At 36.5% G+C, this 10,000-nt stretch overlaps 1 protein-coding gene across 1 annotated transcript in view; it reads right to left on the bottom strand.

Moving 5' to 3' along the window:
- The window catches only part of LOC139969947 (CD9 antigen-like), a 64,731-nt gene that overhangs the window by 47,596 nt on the left and 7,135 nt on the right, over window positions 1–10,000 (bottom strand). The gene's annotated exons all lie outside the window — the stretch shown is intronic.

Raw genomic sequence — 10,000 nt, 5'->3', positions numbered from 1 at the left:
AGATCGTAAGTATAATGCAATTACGCTCGTTCGTGTTACATCTCATCTTGACAAAAGTTCGCATTGGAACGTAAAATATAATTGATTTTTTAGTTGCAATGTTTCAAGATCACCCGAGGAATTGAGGGAATATTGACCTTCGAGAGAGCGAAATAACCGCCATGGGCTAACTGAGATTCCCCTGGGTAAAGTTTGATGTTTCGGGAGATCATGGCCAATTAAATCATGAAAATATTAACTGTTTATTTTGGGTATAAGCGTATAAGTTGAGTAGAGGAATGCATAGGTTGTTTTGATGCTCATCTTCGTAAGATGAGCACAAGTTTGATCGTATCGGTAGTGAATATTATGAGAGATGAAAAAAATATAAATAAACTTGCTAAGTGAAAATATCATGAAAGTATTGGCTTCCGTTTCAGATTATTCAAATTCCTAATCTGTGAGATATTATTACTCGGACTATTATCTGGTATATTTACTCTACTACACTTATTTATATAACACGTTCGTGTATGTAAACTATATATAACGCCTAGAAAAATCAGGCTTGGGTGTGAAATAAAGGCTTTATCATGAAAATATTTATTTATTTTTAATGTGGTAGTATTTACACTGATTGTTGGTCATAAAATAGACGCTATCAGCAATTTCGCCCTTTTGTTGTGGTCATTTTCTAAAATCATCTTTAGCTTAAATATGATGTTCAAGCAAAAGTGTAATGTTGCGTCTTCATGATGTACTGGAATATCGGTGAGTTAATAAGATCTCTGTACACGAAATACAATTCTTTTAGCAGAGGTCAAGTGCAGCGGTCAAAGGTCAAATTTCAGAGTAATTTCTCTTTCTGACAGCTGTTTTTTTAGTTGAAAATTAATAAGAGAGAAAAAGAAATATCTGAAACTGCTATAGCTTCATTGTTGTAAACAACAGCCTACCCCCCCCCCCGAAAGTCTTTCATTCCCAGCCAATAACAGTGTAAAAACCGCCCCTATCCTAGTCAAACATACCCTCCTACAAGCCTATGCACACGGCGTCATTTTCATAAGACTTCACACCAAATGACAATGAAGTCGGGAGTGATTATCTTTCCATTCCTGTTCATTTTTGTCTTACCTATTCGTTTAATATGATTATTATGGTTATTATATCATCATCATTATCTATTGATAAATAACTATAGAGCAACTGCAAAAGTTTGTAATATTCACTTCCCAATTTCTTCTGTAAAATACCAACAAAAACGAAGTCAACTATTGCTGTCTTTTCCTCGGAGAAAGCGTCTTCTTTTCTTTCACTCAGCTTCTCAAATCTCTTCCAAAAATAAGCAATCAGGCATTGGCATTATGAGCTGGTACCTGAGAAGGTCTGCGTGTTGAAGTTTCATCATCAACTAAATAAAGTTTTCCGAAGCAAGTAATTATTGCTAACGACTCATTTCAGTACAATTATTTTCTATAAATTGATATTTGATATTTCTCATCATGCAAGTACATACCTTGAAGTGTTTTAAGAATTGAGCAGTCCATGAATAGATTTTTACGACTTAAAGCAGTATGTTGAATTTGATGTATATATATATATATATTTATATATATATATATATATATATATATTTATATATATATATAAATATATATATATAATTCTCGAACATATTCGTAATTGGCGGTACATTGCGAACACAATAAATATTTCGAACAATTACTTTCAAATTCCTCTATTATAGCACCGTTACTTAATTTAATGTATATGTTTTTACATTTTCTCTTATATTTCTTTGTTTGGTGTGCGTGTGTGTGTTGTAGGGGTGGGGGGTGGGGGGTCTATAAAACCCCTTTAAGGTACCTTAATGAGTTTCTTTACCTTAAAATTCAAATTAAAAATGCTTTTTGGCATTTTTTTAGGAAATAAGTAACAAATTTTGGAATGTGTATCTACGATGATACAGAAAATCCTTCTCACGTCAATTGTTGTATACACGCGTTCCAGTATTTATAACTCTCAAAATGCACTTTATATGAACAGTCTCTCGATTTCTTAATTAAGCCTCTGAATTTGACCTCACCGGTGTCTGATATTGCCCCACGTGAGGTGAATCGTTATTGCAATATAGGTGTATTTGTATTCGCTCTCTATTCTTCATTTCCTGTGAGTCGAGAGTCTGACCGTTGATTCATTATAATTCACTTCAGTCTCTTCTCCAGCCTTCTGTTTTTCATCAAAAATTATTTAAAATTGGCTAAATTATTCAGTTTAGGCCTAGAGAGAGGCACTTGTTAAAGTTCTGAAGAGTTTTATGTTTTATGTAGTCATTTAAGTTTATAGATGCATAATAAATATATCGTAATGTATAGAATATTGGCTGTGTCTGTTCGTTAGCTGTATAATCAATACATTTCTACTGCAATTTGCATAGCATAAATACCATGATACCCACAGACCAAGTTATCCCTTTTCCGTATGGGGGGTGGGGAAAACAATTAGGGTCTGGGGCACTTATCTTGTTAGGGCTGGCTTATAAAGGTTAGGGGCAACTTCTCTATTAGGAAGTTGATTTAGATCAATAGGGAACAAAATTTGGAATTGATAATTTTATAAAAAATGCAAATTATATGCAAATTAGGACGCACACATTTGTTTTTAATGGAAAACACCAAAATACAATAAAATAACTAATGACTTCAAAATTGACTTCAAAATATATGATAAAGGTTCTTCTGGGGTTGTTCTTTCAGATGATACCAACTTTTCTGAATCTGTTGAGGATTGACAGAGTTATGACTGATTTCATTTAGTACACATGTTGTTTTCTTTGTTCACATTCTACAATTACAGCCTAACGTTGGCATAACGTTAGGCCTAGCCTAGCCTTTGTTGTAAACAACGCTATTGACTTACAATTTCTGGATCCTCAAAAAGGACCGAATCTTGATAAAGATGAACTTCATCCTTTGCGCAATTATGGATACTACCATATTAATTAATTGAAGTGGCAACTTATCAAGTTAATTAGCAACTATTTTGTAAACTAACAATCACTAGTTTTCACTTCACATCATAGAGTCACATAAATTGCTCTATATTCTAAAGCATGGAGCTACGTAAGGCCGCATCATCTCAGTGGCCTCTATAACCCAGCAAATTGGCTGATTTTATTACATACATTAACTCTTACTTTTATGCACACAAGGTAGGCTAAGATAAGCTTTACTGAAGGTCTATGGTATACAAGTTAGATCTAAACAGCAGTGTGACCGTTTCTCTGGGTGTTACGATTCTTTTGTCATGTTATAATGTGACGAAGAAATGTATTTGAAGGTTTCAAAGGATTCTTAATTTAGCGATGGGACAGTGCACATGACCACCAAGCATGTATACACTGCAGGCATACTTTAGGCATGTACAATGCGCGCACACTACAGACGCACACTATACGCATGAACATTGAACATTCCTACCTAGCATGCGCACTGCACATAAACGCTACCGAATGAACATTGAGCATACACACTGCGCATATAAACACTAAACATGTGTATGAACACTAAATATGCGCTTACCTGATATATTTATGTTTGTTCATAACTTATTTTATCACAGAATTCCGTACTTCTTCGACAGCGTCTTCACTTCAGGTATATTTATCAAACAATTTTCATAATTGGCTTGTACCATATTAACATATTTTTTTCCGTCTGTAGTAGGTACAATTTTTATGACTTCATTTCGAAACTAACAGTACACCTCGGGAATATGATAATTGTCTGTATCCTTAACAGACTCTGGATATGTTTTATTCGCAAAAAAAGCTCTCGTTGAGTTCAGAATAGTACAAATAAAACCGAACAAAGCATGATCTCCCTTTAAACTTTATCGAGATACACTACAAACTGATAAGCAACATAGTTATTAAAAGCTCTGTCATTCTGAATACATCGTCGGCTTGAGAAGATTGTATAGCCTAGAGACATATTTCGTTATATTAGACTATAGTCTATATATATATTGCCATTTCTACATCTGGCTACCATGGTTATACTTATCATGCCAAGCTGGTGAGACATCTCGACGATACTTTTCGCGAAGAATAATACTCTTTACTTGTAGACACAATAATCAAGTGCTTCTCTCTGTTTCGTATCGTATCAACTCATGCGTCGAGCGAGGCGATGTTAGCTTAATGTATATATGCATCATTTTTTCTTTTCTCTCTACGTATAACTGCATTAATGTATGGTTGCATGATAACATGTGCATTCAGCGCCATGCCTTAGGTAGCTCATCAATAATTCCTAATGAATGTCCCCGTTTCATTTGACCAAAAATATATAAAAGCAAAGCGTCTGCTAAGAAATAATGAATTTATTTGTCATTTGATATAATTCATGTCATAATTTGATTCAAAATATGACAATAACACACGAAAATATCAACTAACCAACTGACACAGTAAGATTATCGTTAAGGAGGGATACACTATTGTGTGTGGAACGTGAAGGGGGCCATGTGGTTGATGTACATTGCAGTCAGGTGCCCCGTGGTTGATGAACAGTGCAGTGGGGTGCCCTGTGGTTGATGTACATTGCAGTGGGGATGCCCTGTGGTTGATGTACAGTGCAGTGGGGTGCCATGTGGTTGATGTACAGGGCAGTGGGTGCCCTGTGGTTGATTTACAGTGCTGTCAGGTGCCCCGTGGTTGATTAACAGTGCAGTGGGTGCCCTGTGGTTGATGAACAGTGCAGTGGGTGCCCTGTGGTTGATGAACAGTGCAGTGGGTGCCCTGTGGTTGATGTACATTGCAGTCAGGTGCCCCGTGGTTGATGAACAGTGCAGTGTGGTGCCCTGTGGTTGATGTACAATGCAGTGGGTGCCCTGTGGTTGATGAACAGTGCAGTGGGTGCCCTGTGGTTGATGAACAGTGCAGTGGGTGCCCTGTGGTTGATGTACATTGCAGTCAGGTGCCCCGTGGTTGATGAACAGTGCAGTGTGGTGCCCTGTGGTTGATGTACAATGCAGTGGGTGCCCTGTGGTTGATGAACAGTGCAGTGGGGTGTCCTGTGGTTGATGTACAGTGCAGTGGGAGTGCACTGTGATTGATGTACAGTGCAGTGGGAGTGCCCTGTGGTTGATGTACAGTGCAGTGGTGTGCCATGTGGTTGATGCACAGTGCAGTGGGAGTGCCCTGTGATTGATGTACATTGCAGTGGGGTGCCCTGTGGTTGATGTACATTGCAGTGGGTGCCCTGTGGTTGATTTACAGTGCAGTCAGGTGCCCTGTGGTTGATTAACAGTGCAGTGGGGGTGCCCTGTGGTTGATGTACATTGCAGTCAGGTGCCCTGTGGTTGATGTTCAATGCAGTGGGGTGCCCTGTGGTTGATGTACAGTGCAGTGGGAGTGCCCTGTGGTTGATGTACATTGCAGTGGGGTGCTCTGTGGTTGATGAACAGTGCAGTGGGATGCCCTGTGGTTGATGAACAGTGCAATGGGGTGCCCTGTGGTTGATGTGCAGTGCAGTGGGGTACCCTGTGGTTGATGTACAGTGCAATGTTGTGTCCACTACATAAATGACCACATTTTTTATCGACCGTCGTTGTTTTCTTATTGTTGCATGTGCAAACAAATATTTTGGAACTTTGTTCCAAATTTCATCTATTCCTGATGAAATGGAGGAACATTACATAACGCGGTTTAATGTTTTGATGTAGTAGATTTGCTTTCCTTTAATGCTTGCCCACAGTAACGCAAGATTGTTATTAATTTAACACGAAACGAGGCTTGTAGAATCTATTTCAATGTCACCCATAGAACACAGTATAACTCATCTATAATACACCTGCAGGGACAGCCCAGCTTTTAAGATGCCAGATAATGACATTCCCAAACGCATACGTGGTAAATGAAGTGTGGTTGTCATAACTACATGTTGTAAACAATAGAGTTCTACCGTCATTTGTCAGTGTGAATCTTAATCAGGATCACATATCGCTTTAAAGCTCTCTCTCTCTCTCTCTCTCTCTCTCTCTATCTATTAACTAGCTCTGCGGTGAGTACAGAGACAGATACGAACAGTATAGCAACAGTTACGAGTATTCCATAAAGCATCAACTTGTCTTAGAAACGTGATTATTTCCGTCGCCATCGACTAATACATTCGACAGAAGATATTTTCATGTTCCCTAATTCTCTGTTTAATAATGGTTAATATAACGGTTATATATTGTATATCAAAAAAGTCTGTTCTATTTTTTTATTTAATTGTTTGGTTTTCTTTCTGAAAACAAAGATGGACGCTTTATAGTCTTTTATCACTTCTGTTAAAGTGATACTTATGGTCTAAATTGCTCCGTAATACTGGAAGGTAAGAATCGGACTGAAATAATTTTGCTATTAACAACTCAAACGAACTTCCAGATATTTGCTACTGTACATATAAGACGTAATAAAGAAAATATTTCCAAATACTTTTGTCCGGAACACCGCTCACGTGAATCTGATTGAGAAATATGGAGTAAAATGGAATATGGTAATGCCATGCAAAGATAATTGGGAATTGTTGCAAACTATAACACAAATAACTTTGTGTGTAAGAAATTGATAAAGAGTTTTGCCGAACTGTATAAACTTGAAGAAAGTTAACTTTATAATTCAACTGTATTCTACGTTTACCTTCACTTAGGCCAAAACTAAATCGCAAAATCATTATTGGTCAACTTGGCCGCCGATAACCAAAAGCAATCACTGAGTGCGCGTACTTGTGAAACACCACTGTAATCCATATTAATATGTACCGTAAATATCTTAAATGTTATTACATGGAATCTCAGGAGTTTAATCTTATTAAACCGTAATATAGGAGTATCAATTCTTAACTATAGTTATTTCAATAGATGATTTTACATGAAGTTAATGTTACTGACATGGTTTTACTACTGTACTTGAAATACTTACATGTCAACATTATATAACCTACGGCTTACATTACATATACATTATATATATATATATATATATATATATATATATATATATATATATATATATATATATATATATATAAGATACTATAAGTGCATAGATTGTGAATTCTCTCATACTACGCCTGCAGATGGCCATTAATTTTGCAGGATAAAGTTTGTCACCATAAAGTGACAGAAACCATGAAATATTCACAATTCGAAGGTTAACTGTCAGTTGTGAGTTGATGTTGATGAAGTTTTGAGGTACATACAGACATATACAAACTATTTCAAGGCGCGTTTGTCCGTTGAGGGGGGGGGGGGGGGTAGGGTGAGTCAGCGGCCCCTCAAACGGTTTAAACTGGGCGAAATTATGATGTCCCCCTATACTCCCCCACCGTCTTAACAATTGCGAGTGGATTTATTAGTAAATAAATAATTTTAATATAGTGTATTTTTGCCCTCCTGTGCTGTAACAGACCGTCACCCGTGAACACCATACATAATCAGACAAGCTTAAAATATTGCGTCAGTTATAACACTCATATTATTAAAGATATATTGCTTGAGGCTATTAGCTTCAACCTCGTCCGAGATGCAACAATTATGAAAGTAGGAACTTTAATTTAAACATGGGCAATGAGTCTTCATAATATGGCCCTCCTATACACCGTTCGTTCTTTTGCCTAACATGTAACTATACGCTTCACTCTCATGATGTTCTTCTAGTTATATCACTCTGATCTATCGAGACATTTCTCTATTAGCTTGATTCACAGAGTAGTTACACATATCCGAAATGGGAAGACCATCAGTCATACAAGGAACTATAAAGTTTCGGTATCGGTCACGGCATTTAATAAAAGCGTGGTTAGTGTATAGCCGTTATAAATCTCTATCCATAAAGGTAAATAATAACTTGTTGACGTCAGGAGTGAAGCATTGTGTATGCAATTAACAGATTTTATTAAAGCTTTGAGTTCAATTTGAAACGTGCCTTACCAGTATCATATATCTATATTATTGGTCTCACTAACTCATAACTATATATTTACGTTCCCAACACCTCCAGAGCAATATTATGCGAACCCTCTGGATTGAAATTGGACTCTTATCTGTCCTCAGAATGCAGTCACCTTGACAAGAGATATGTTCTATGCTGACCATGAAGCACTCAACATAATAGCATGAAACGCTCAAAATAATGTCATATAATGAGCTTATATACGTCAAAGAATAAAGCGTATAGGCTACAGCACAACTTCCATTCCGTGAGAGTTTTATAGTTTCAACTTACATTTAAATAAACGAAGTAACCAAATTAAAGTCTTATTAATTGAGGTTTCATATACGCCTTCTTAGCAATACTGTGACCTGAAGTTAGTTCCTTATCTCTTACCATAATGGATTCACCAAGACACGAAAAATACTCAATATTTATGACATGTAAATTGCAGGTGAGAGAGTAAGCAGTAGACAAGAAATTTCCAATCTTTGAGGGTGTAATTTTCCAAGTTTGGTGCTACATAAAATAAGCGAAAGAAAGTGATATACAGTTTTAGGGGTTTTCATCCTTGTTCGATGAAAGAGAACTGACCCTATAGTATAAATAATGAGTCAACAAATTTGAGGGATAAAATTAACAGCGACAGAGGAACAGGGAAGTTGTCTAGTTTCCAATACACGAATCTTTTGTTGTTATGTCTTTCCTGGTTTTTCTTTCTTCTTTAAATCTTGTCTCCCAGCAACTTATTCTGACATTTTCATTTTCTTGTTTGCTTTCCTTCGGAAACTATTTCCCGATAGTTTACTTTCTCCTAGACTGTCTTCCTCTATTTTAACTTCTACTTTAATAAAATCCTGGCTTTGCCCGATATTACTTCGTTGATCTTACCCCCCCCCCCTCTTACCCTCTTCCCCTCTCCCGGATTTATCTTACATATAACGTGTGTGTATATAGACAATATTTTAGTCCCGTATTATGATAAAGTTGAATCCCTATATAGGAAGACATACATAAAATGTCACTTTTTCTTTCTTGTATACTTTTTGCATTTATAAGGTAAACGCTCATGGATACACTAAATTTCAAATTTAAATACAATCTTGTTTCAAAAAACATCAGTATCGTCAAATCACATTTTTTTTTTTAAATTTGTAGCCATCGGGATGTACATTGATCACTAACAGAAAATAACAAAATCCGCAATAAATAAACACTCTTTATATATGTACAGATTTTTGTTTTTAAATAAAATGAAGATTCTCACCTGAGGTGAAACTTTTAATTTGTAACATATGCCGCTTTCTGTTGATTTTCCCGGGGAAAAGTCGATAATTCCAATTTAGTTCAATCCCTCGCCAAAACATTCTAGACAAATACTGAGGCATTGCAAAGGGTTGCATAACAGATATAATAACTTGGGAGATTTGAAAAGAATATGAATAAACATGAGAAATGCAAGAGATATTACGTTACGTTTAATGTTTCCAAGCAATCACGACAGGGATATGTATAGGATATATGCGTATCTGTACTGGGCGTTTACTTGACCTATAAACTAGGTTCAAATGATTTTGGGGCATAAATATTGTTTCAGCCGGGTGTCATGATGTTTAGTTCCAGTCTGTAAGAAACTTTCAAGTCACGCTTCGAAACCAGGGCGGTAGGAAGCTTCCAGAAAGTGGGGGGCACAACATCGGAGGGGCACTTTCTCATGCCAAAACCACCACTCGTTTGGCTATAAACCGATACACACCGGCCATATCACTCAAATATATATGATGTGTTAGTATATGCAATCAATACTATTTATTGAGATTGTTTATTGTTAACCGTGCTACAAGATGATATGGGATGCCATTTTAAAATAGCATGTGCAGACTAAAAATAAATAATTAAAATAAAATATTAAAATTAACAAAGGCTTAAGATATCGAAAAGACAGTTCTTCATCAAAGGGCACATTTTATTTGCCAGTAGGGCACATTTGCTATTTTGGAAAAATAGTGCCCCCCCGGCTCCTACCCCCCTGTTCGAAAC

The sequence above is a fragment of the Apostichopus japonicus genome, chromosome 7 (assembly GCF_037975245.1).
Source record: "Apostichopus japonicus isolate 1M-3 chromosome 7, ASM3797524v1, whole genome shotgun sequence".
Lineage (NCBI taxonomy): Eukaryota > Metazoa > Echinodermata > Holothuroidea > Aspidochirotida > Stichopodidae > Apostichopus > Apostichopus japonicus.
This window is presented reverse-complemented; position numbering and strand designations above follow the sequence as displayed.